At 51.9% G+C, this 10,580-nt stretch overlaps 1 long non-coding RNA gene across 1 annotated transcript; it reads left to right on the top strand.

Annotated features, from left to right (window-relative positions):
• Positions 1 to 1,079: 1,079 nt before the first annotated feature.
• Positions 1,080 to 2,119, top strand: LOC130681465 (uncharacterized). Its single transcript, XR_008994640.1, has 2 exons — positions 1,080 to 1,207; positions 1,856 to 2,119. It is a non-coding gene; the product is annotated as an uncharacterized LOC130681465 (long non-coding RNA).
• The last annotated feature ends 8,461 nt before the right edge of the window (positions 2,120 to 10,580 follow it).

Raw genomic sequence — 10,580 nt, 5'->3', positions numbered from 1 at the left:
GGGAGCAGCTGACCCCGCAGCAGGGACGGCCACGGCCGCCCACCTCCGCTTCCTGGCCCGTGGATGCAGCTGGAGGCGTTTCCTCTAAGTTAACCTGCGACCTGCACCAGGTACAGCTTGGCTTTTGTTCTGTAGGACTTCAGAACCCACCAGAATCAGAGTGGAGAAAAGAGTGAGGAAATGGCTGGGGAAGGGGGCACTTGGCTGTTCCCACTTTCCTGTCCCCAGAGCATCATTCATCCCATGTGCCTGCAACTTCTATAAACCTATTAAATGGCCCCAAGCAGGGACTGAGTACTGAGGACTGAGTCCTAAGGAGAAAACCAGCATGATCATGGCCGAGGCAGGGCGGGGTGCAGATCAAACTCCTCGTGAAGCTTCGGTGGCGCGCCCCCCGCCGCCACGGCCACCGTCACCACTACCGTCAGTGCCCCAGCCGGCCTTCCTCTCACTGCCGCTGCTCCTGGTCCCACAAGGGCCCCTCCTGCCCCGCTTACTGCCAGGATCCCTCTCGTTTCCACCCCCGCTTCTCCGCCTCCTGCCCCACCACCACCTCCCCATCACCTTCATCACCGTTCAGCTATGAACACGTGTTAAGCTTCTGGGCCTTGTCGCCACACTAGATGTGCACAACCGTCCGCGATGTCCCGTTTACCCATTTACACAGTGAGGATGCTAACGGGGTTCGTGACAGATCTAAGGTGCTTCCGGGGGCCCAGCACACAGGAGGGGCCCTGTGCACCCCAGCTTCCGTCACCTCCTCCCCGGCTTCTCCTCAGCCACAGTTCTCTGTAGCTGTCTTGAATGCTCCTCTTTGAAACACTTTCCGTACACAATTTTTATTGTCCACACAAAGCCCACCTCCCCAGTGACGCCCCCCAGACCAACCGCGGAATCAAAAGGAATCACTTTCCTTTTCCTCTCCCGGCCCGAGCCCGGGCCTTGCACTGGCCTCTTCGGGCCGCCTGCCATAACCACTCCTCCGGGTCTCCACGGCTCCCCAGTGAGGCTGCAGCTTCGTGGGGGGAAATCTCCGCCCCGCTTTTCCCAACCATGTCTGAGTCTCCACCAGGAATGCGGGGGGCCGTGAGCTGCTCTGTGCCCTGGAGTGAGCCTGAGGATTCAGCAGAGGGTCCCAGGGAAGCCCGCCGACCAGTCCCCAGCCCCGGAGGCCCTCTCACCTGCAGGTGCCTGAGAACGGAGCCGGGTGAGTGCAGTGCCAGCTGGCGGGGTTCCCGCTGAGCTGCGGGTGGTGGGACAGGTCTACAACAGGGGCCCTGTCACCGGGGTGCCTGCATCGGATGTCAGGCCGCAGAAGCCGTCTCTGTCCCTGTCAATGTGAGTGGCTTGGCAGCCACACAGATACTGTCCACGCAACTCTGCCACCGGAGGTGGGGATCCTGGGCTGCAGGCCCCGCTGCTCCCCAGGGGCTGCATCTGCACCTGAGTCCTGCTACCCTCTCTGCGCCTGCCCGGCATGCACCCCGGTTTCTCAGGGCAAAGGAGCCACACCTGTGGGGAGACCCAGCCGCCTCTCCCAGAACCGGGCCAGCTGAACTTTAAATGGGCTCACCGGAACTTTAAATGGGCTCACCAGGGGAAGCACCCAGGCCTGGCAGTCAGGCTGGAGGGCCCGGGCGTCCCCCAGAGCCCGGCCTGCTCACCACACTCCCAGCAGCGGCCTTACACTCTCTTCCCCGGGGCGCTCTTTCCAAGGCCAACCTATTTTTTTAACGTTTTATTTGGACATACTTCCAAACTCACAGAAAGTTGCAAAAGCAACAGCACAAGGAACACTCAGGGATCCTTACCCAGACTCATGTCCTGTTCACGTTTCTCCCATTTGCTTTATCAGTGTCTGGCCTGCCAGAGACCGACGTACACTCACACACACACTTCTTACCCAAAACCTTTGGGAGTCGGCATGCACATCATGACCCCTAAATGCTTCTTACACCCTGAAGAGGGATGCTCTCTTACAAACCCACGCTGTGCTGACCAGGTTCGGGAAATTCTGCACTGATCCGACCCTTGCACCAAGTCTACTGTCCTATTCCACGGTTGTCAATAAGGCTCAGCACTTGTTCATGCTCTTCAGAATAAAAAAAGTGAAAATCTCTCATTGGACAGTCATATTTACTTTAAAATCCTTGGCCTCTGGAGTAAATTTTAACACACACACACATACACCCCTAATGGTGTTTAAACAACAGCCCACCTGGGTTTGCCTCATATCCTCTTAAGTTTCTGTTATCGTGGAGAGAAAGCTGAGTCCTGTGTCTGTTTTGCAGGCCGGGGCTGGTGCCACAGGTGTTCCAGGAAGGGAGCCGGCAGGCGAACAGTGCCTCAGGGAAGGAGTCACGTGGAGCGGGTCCGCCCAGCCAGCAGTAGATTCATTCACTGTCTCAGCAGTTAGCCATGTGGCACCTCCCCAGCTGGGCGTTGACGATGTAAATATGAAAGACCCCGTGTGTCCCAGATGTGTGTATGTGGCAGGTAGGATCCCCAGCCGAGAAGGAGGATGAACCTGGGCTGCATTTACCTGCTGTGAGACCGGAGCCGGCTGCTAAGCTGAGCCTCAGTTGCTCGAGCTGGGCAACGGGTGGGTCGTGGTGGACGCTGCCTTGCAGGGCCTGTCCTGGTGCAGTGGGCGTGCTCGCTAGCGCCACCTAGACGGCTGGAGGGGAGACGGGCACGTACACGGGCAATCGCCAGTCAGTCAACCCCCTGCTATAACGGCTGTCCAGCGCCAAAGGACCCCGGAGCGCGAGGTGTCCTCAGAGGACGCATTTGAAGCAAGACTGGAAAGGTGACCTACAGACTGACTGGAGGGAGTCCGGAGGCCGCGGAGGAGGAGGGAGGGAGGGCAGGGGCAGCCCACATTCCAGGCAGGGGGAAACTGCACGTGCAAAGCATGCGTGACCAGAGACACGAGTTACTTCACTGTGGCTGGGCTCCCGGCCCAGGCGCAGGTCGGCGGGAGCGGAGGCTGGGGCAGCACCGGTGACACAGCGGCGCTCAGGGTCTGCAGGTAAACTGCCTACGACTCCTGAGCCTGACGCGTCACCTCCTTTTGCTGCCACGTTACCGCGCACCGGCCACCGGACGAGGGAGACCAGAGCGAGCGCGCCGCTGCGTGCGGGCAGCCCACTCCTCCTTTTCAGTAGCTCAAAATAGACAGATGCTCTTCCACACACACAAAGATTGTTTTCTGGTTGTAAAATTAACTATACTCATCATAGATATCGTGAAGATATTTTTAAATCTCTTTCCTACTTTCCATTAAGGAATTCTCCCTCAGCTCTGGGCATCGGTGCGACTAGTTCCCTCTGGGACCTCTTTCCACTGTGAAGTGAACAAACAAGTACCCTCGGCTGGACAGGCTCTTGACCAGCGTCACCGGGGGACCACGGTCCCCGCCCGGTGCTCCCGAAGCAAAAATTGTTGTATAACAAGAGGAATTCTGGCTTTCTGTCAGGCCCATTACCGGGTGTCTTATCCGCTCTAGGAAGCTCTGAAGTTCTAATCCCGGTGAGGAAATGCTCTTTTAGTGAAAAAATGACACATCCCTACCGCTTACCAGCCACATCCTTCCTAGATCAAGTTGGCAGCCTGTCGACGGAGGACGGCAGGCAGGAGGAAGCGGGCACACGGCCACCCGGGCACCTGGCCGGCCGCGGTCCCTTTATCAGGACCCATCCCCCGCCCCGCAGCACGCGTGACCCAGGCCCCAGGCCCATCCTGCTCTTTGTCCCAAGCATCCGTCTCGCTCCGCACTTTTCCAGAAACACGGCCACCGGAAGCTCTGGGTATCTTAGACGTTCCCTGACATTGACAAACGATGGCACAAGGTGTTGTCAGTCTCCTTGGATTTCAAAGGAAATTTCAAACCGTTCTCAAAAGCAAAAAAAGTGGGGAGTAGGTGTGATTCCAAGCCAGTGGTTAGAAAAATTCTAGAGCTCAGAGCCTAAGGATAGAATTCTGACTACTGAGCGTCTGCCAACACCGGCAAGAGGAGCACAGGCGGAATGTCCACGGACCCGCACGGGCTCCCGGAGGGCTGGCCAAGGGCCTGCCCCAGGCGTCCGTCCTGATGCTGCCGAGGCCCTGTCCCCCCAGGACCAAATGTCCACGTGGGTGTAACAGCGGAGATTCGTGTGAGCGCCCGGAAACGCTAGGGAAGGCGTCCTGTTTCCCCCGAACCCAAGGAGCGTCAGCAGAACAGGAAGTGAGAGAGCTGAGGACACCTAGCCTGTCATCTCCTGCGCTCGGAGGCCAGCCAGGCCGACGGGCGCTGGAGGACCCAGTAGAGCCCCTTACTGACCTTGACGCAGCTGAACGATGGGCGCCTAGACTGCCACAGGTGGGGGAAGCGATATGCTGAGGCTCTGGGACAGCGGGGAAGAGCCTGGGGAGGAAAGCAGAGAGGGGGTCACAAGGGCGCAGAGCCCATTTCACGTATGCCGAAAATTCACTTCATGGGTCAAACATGAAACCTGGGGAGGAAAGAGAAGCTCTCTTTCTATTCCTCTTTTCTCTCTTCTCTCCTCCCACCCCACCTGCAATGTCTGTCCTTTTCTTTTTTCAACTTTAATGAAAGATAATGGACACAATACCATTGTGTAAGTTTAAGGTGTAAAATATGATGATTTGACACACGCATGTGTTGCAAAATGTCACGATGACGAGGTTAGCTGACCCATCCTTCACCCCACAGAATTACCACTCTGTTGTTGTTATGGTGACAACATATAACATCTACTCCCTTAGCAACTTGCAAGACTACAATTCAGTATTATTAACTACAGTCACCACGGTACACAGGAGATTCCAGGGTACATCAAAGATTATTTCCTGAGTGTAAATCCCTAGAATTGGAATTATTGGAATTATTAGTCAATGGTTATGCATTTTTATGGCTAAAAAGTACTATTAAAAGGGCCCTGTCTGATGGTGCTGGCAAAACTGGACAGCTACATGTAGGAGAATGAAACTGGACCATTGTCTAACCCCATATACAAAAGTAAATTCAAAATGGATCAAAGACCTGAATGTAAGTCATGAAACCATTAAACTCGTGGAAAAAAACATAGGCGAAAACCTCTTAGACATAAACATGAGTGACCTCTTCTTGAACATATCTCCCCGGGCAAGGAAAACAACAGCAAAAATGAACAAGTGGGACTATATTAAGCTGAAAAGCTTCTGTACAGTAAAAGACACCATCAATAGAACAAGAAGGATCCCTACAGTATGGGAGAATATATTTGAAAATGACACATCCAATAAAGGCTTGACGTCCAAAATATATAAAGAGCTCACACACCTCAACAAACAAAAATCAAATAATCCAATTAAAAAATGGGCAGAGGATCTGAACAGACAGTTCTCCAAAAAAGAAATACAGATGGCCAACAGACACATGAAAAGATGCTCCACATCGCTAATTATCAGAGAAATGCAAATTAAAACTACAGTGAGGTATCACCTCACACCAGTAAGGATGGCTGCCATCCAAAAGACAAACAACAACAAATGTTGGCGAGGCTGTGGAGAAAGGGGAACCCTCCTACACTGCTGGTGGGAATGTAAGTTAGTTCAACCATTGTGGAAAGCAGTATGGAGGTTCATCAAAATGCTCAAAACAGACTTACCATTTGACCCAGGAATTGCACTCCTAGGAATTTACCCTAAGAATGCAGCAATCAAGTATGAGAAAGATCAGTGCACCCCTATGTTTATTGCAGCACTATTTACAATAGCCAAGAATTGGAAGCAACCTAAGTGTCCATCAGTAGATGAATGGATAAAGAAGATGTGGTACATATACACAATGGAATACTACTCAGCCATAAGAAAAGGGCATCCTACCACTTGTAGCAACATGGATGGAGCTGGAGGGTATTATGCTCAGTGAAATAAGCCAAGCAGAGAAAGAGAAATACCAAATGATTTCACTCATCTGTGGAATATAAGAACAAAGGAAAAACTGAAGGAACAGAACAGCAGCAGAATCACAGAACTCAAGAATGGACTAACAGGTACCAAAGGGAAAGGGACTGGGGAGGATGGGTGGGTAGGGAGGGATAAGGGGGGAGGAGGAAGAAGGGGGGTATTAAGATTAGCATGCATGGGGGGTAGGAGAAAAGGGAGGGCTGCACAACACAGAGAAGACAAGTAGTGATTCTACAACATTTTGCTATGCTGATGGACAGTGACCGTAAAGAGGTTTATAGGGGGGACCTGGTATAGGGGAGAGCCTAGTAAACATAATATTCTTTATGTAAGTGTAGATTAAAGATAACCAAAAAAAAAGAAAGAAAAGGGGGATTACTCCCTGATAGGATAAAACTAACTATAAATCAATGATTAATGCATGCTTTAAATATCCTTAATTTTGATTACTTAAAGGGTGTCAGATGATCGGCTATGGAGGTACACTTTTCTGATAATATTCCTTTCTCTTAAAAAAAAAAAAAGCAGTTCCTGTGTGGTAACCTCCAATGAGTTCTACACAAGGGTATAAAGGGCATATCAAAGTGTGGGCAAAGGGTCTGTTTGTGTTTATACAGAGGATCAAAGCCTAATTGGGCTACCCCGAAAATGAACTAAGATACGATATGAAAGAGAACTTCCAACATCAGCACTCTCTGGAAGACTCATGCCAGAAGATGATCATCAAAAAACCTCAACAAAGATCCAGGCGATGCTGCAGTTGTAGCTGCACTCATCCCACCAGTTCCTGGACTTGCCATGGGAATGAGGAAGGAGATATCTAAGCTGGCCTGTGCATACAGTAAAACAACAAATTTGACTGGATCTACACGTTGGAACTCAACCAAGAATTAGGAGAAGTGCAAGTTGTAGCACTCCAAAATCTTACAACTACAGACTATCTACTGTTAAAAGAACATATGGGATGTGAACAGTTCCCAGGAATGGGTTGTTTTAATTTGTCTGATTTTTCTCAGACTGTTCAAGTACAGTTGGACAATATCCACCATATCATAGACAAATTTTCACAAATGCCTAGAGTGCCTAACTGGTTTTCTTGGCTTCACTGGAGATGGCTGGTAATTATAGATCTGCTTTGGTTATGTAACTGTATTCCTATTATGTTAATGTGTGTGCGCAATTTAAGTAGTAGTTTAAAACCTATACATGCTTAAGTTACTCTACAAGAAGATATGTCAAAGAAATCATCAATCTTCCCATGTTTTCTGCCGCCTGCTACCTCTATAGCTTTTCTTCTTCCTTCCTAATTACAACCCTTAAATAGAATTCGTGCCTCATATCGATTTCACCGAGTATCATAATTCCTCCAAGTGGTAAAGATACCTCAAGACAAATGCTGGGCATAGAAGCTACAGGGCATAAATCTGCAAAGAAGTGAAAAGCTAACCTTTTCAAACAATATGGGTTTTCTCTCACTTGCCAACTTCACATTTCCCTGTATGGCCCCGGAAGATGACTGGTTAGCCAGAGACGGGTAAGATTCCTCAAGGGAGGAACAACCTAAGACAGGCACAGTCGCAGGGGGGTCATCAGGTGAGAAATTGGGGATCAACAGAGGTGAGACTTAGAACCTCACCCCCCCTGTTTTGAGAGAAATCTTCTGCATACGTGGATGTTTTATTGCCCTTGTCTAGCTTGGATTAACACATAGTCTACAGGCACACACCTGATCATCTACATTTGCTCTCTTACAGCACTAAACTAAGTTTTCTACCTTTATCTTGCATCTACCTACCACTTCAGCATTTTATTAAAAAAAAATAATAATAATAATAAAGGGAGAAATGTGGGATCCACATATAAATCAAGTATAAAAATCAAACGAATATTCATATTTGACCTGATTGTTTATAGCTCATAATGCGTGATCAAAACTGAAAGTTTCTGTGATGGCTGCCCTTGTACTGTTCACAATGTAAGAACTTATTCATTATGTAAGAATCTGTTCACCATGTAAGAACTTGTTCATTATGCTTCAGAAGATTGGAGACTGACGAGAATTAGGCTTGGGGTGGATTAATGATTGTGCATTGAGCATTGACTCCCCTATACAGAATTTTATTGTTGTTAACAACCATTTGATCAATAAATATGAGAGATGCCTTCTCAAAAAAAAAAAGAGGGCCCTGTCCTAGAAAGCACTGTTACATTCACACTCCCCATCAGGGTATGTGAAATGCTCTTTTCACTATCTGCCTCCCAACACAGGGCTGTGACATTTTCCTAAATGTTTTATGGTTTTAATTGTGTTTCTTTAGTTAAGAAATTTGAACTTGTGTCCATATTTTGGGGGCCATTTATGCAACTTCTTTAGCTTCCTAATCATATCCTTTATTGGATTTCTGCTGAGTTTTTATCTTTTGTTATAGTAGATAATTCTTGCTCTTACTACTGTTTGAACAATTGGCAAATTCAGTTTTGACTTCTTCATTGTTTTCCTCTTTTCCTTCATATGTGTGGTTTTTTAAGTTTCCAAATAGCATTTCCTCTACTCTACTTGTAGACAGAGTGCATTTGTACTTGGATTTGTACATTTTTTCACATATTTGTAAATGTGGTTGCAAGTAATGGCTCTGTTTGTGATTAATTTGTGACTGAAGCTCTTCTGATTAAAGAGCACAGCCTGGCTGTAGAGGGAGAAAAATGACTACAGAATCTTTATACATTAGAGTGAGAATGGGTTCAGATCTGTGTAATTCTTATGAACATGAACATGTAGAAAAATAATGAGAGCTTTAAAGAGAAGTGGAATTAAAAGAGAAGTTGGACCACCTGCAACCATTTACTGAGCGTTTCCTATGTGCTAAGCTGGGTGCCTAGCTTATGTGCTCTCTTTAATTCTCACACTAGCACTGAGCTATGGGCAGTTATGATTTCCATTTTTACTAGCGTTGAATGGTGAACTAGTAGGAAGTTAAGTAAATCTCCCGTTCCCAGAGCTGATTCCAAAGACAGCTGGCATTTAAATCCAGACCCACTTGCCTAATTCAAGTCTCACGAGAAAATACAGTTGAAACACAGCTCGAGCTCAGTGCCGTGTGTCTTTCTCTGCCGGCTGGACTGGTTAGTACCTGCGGGGCCCCGCTGCTGGCGGGGCTGGTGCCCCGATGGGCAGAGAGGCGCTTTCCGGAGGGCAGAGCCCGCACGACGGCTACCGCGCCCACGGCTTTCCCGGGTCAGCAGGCGGCTCTCGGGGTCTGGAGGGCTGCCCTCTGGGGGGTCAGGGCCCTGGGGTCTGGGCACTGGCCCCACGCAGGTGCCAGCAGGAAGGCCGTCCTCAGACATGGGGGCACCTGTGCCTTCCCAACGACCCTCCCCCCCCAGGGGCAGCGTACCCCCCAATGCCCGCAGGGCCGGAGTGCGACGCTGGTCAGCCAGCTGGCTGGGGTCAGGGGCCCGCGGGGCGCGGGGTCCCCCGGAATCCCCCGACAGGCTGCGGCTGGGCCTGGAGGGGACCCTGGCAGGCCCAGGTGTGGAGGCCCTGCCGAGGCTGTCCCCCGGGACCCGCAGGGCGCTTTCTGCCGTCCTGCGCCTCAGCCGGGCACCTCGGCGCTGCCTGCGCCCCGGGACTAAGGCAGGAGGGGCCCGGCGAGCCTGGGCCCAGGGGCCTTGGGGCGTTCGGGGGTTGCCGCTGGCTGCTCCGCTGCGCCCGAGGGCACCCGCCCCCTCCTCCAGGCTGGGGGTGCCCCAGGCGGGGGTGGGCCTGGGGTAGGGAGCGGGCGCGCAGGGTCGGGGGGTGGGGGGAACCCTCGGAAGTGAACAGCTGCCAGTACCTGGATGGGTTGCTAAGAGGGTATTATTTAGGGGGTCTTAAACCAGTTTATTTTCATCTGGTGCCAAGCCCAGTAGAAGCAAACCACAGCTCGTAGAGACGACACCCCAGCAGCCTTGGGGGTCAGGGCCTGGGAGGGAAGAGGGTCTTCTGTGCCTGCAGAGTCTTGCAAAGGGAAGAGGGGAGGGGGGAGCAAGGGGAAGGGAAGGGGGGGTGAGAGCGAGGGAATGGGGAGGGGCTCCCGGCCTCGGAGGGGGAGAGGCAGAGCGCGGCAGGGCGCAGGCACTGGTCCCGACCTCCCCCATCCAGCCAGAGCCCGGGGTCAGGCCTCTGGGAAGGGACCTCCTTGCAGGGAGCCCGTCGGGGTCACCCGGAGCTGCACCCTGCTCCTGGCGGGGTTGGCGGGATGGGGGGCAGACCGGGCCTGGTGAGGGTGCCCTGCTCCCCCGTGGCCCGGAGGGAACCACGGGCTGTGACTGGGGCCTGGGTGGTGCGGGGTGAGGTGACCCCACCGCCCCAGGGTGCAGTTCAGTGGGGTCGGTGAGGGCGTGTCTGAGCCTCAGAGGCTGACCAGCTGCACAGAGAGCTGGGTGGGAAAGTCGGCGGCCAAATCACACTTGGGGTTGACCCCCAGGCCCCACCCACACAGCCACGGCCCGGGCACCCTGGCCTCTGCCACCTGTCGCCTTCCCCTCCAGCTGCCGCCGCTCCCCTGCTCCCCTGCGGTGGCCGCGCCAGCCCCCACCCTCGGCGCTTCTCCAGCCACAGGGCCTTTGCACGGCCGTCCCTCCTG

Source organism: Manis pentadactyla, chromosome 18 (assembly GCF_030020395.1).
Source record: "Manis pentadactyla isolate mManPen7 chromosome 18, mManPen7.hap1, whole genome shotgun sequence".
Taxonomy (NCBI): Eukaryota; Metazoa; Chordata; class Mammalia; order Pholidota; family Manidae; genus Manis; species Manis pentadactyla.
The sequence above is the reverse complement of the archived record's forward strand: the minus strand, read 5'-3'. Positions and strand labels throughout refer to the sequence as shown.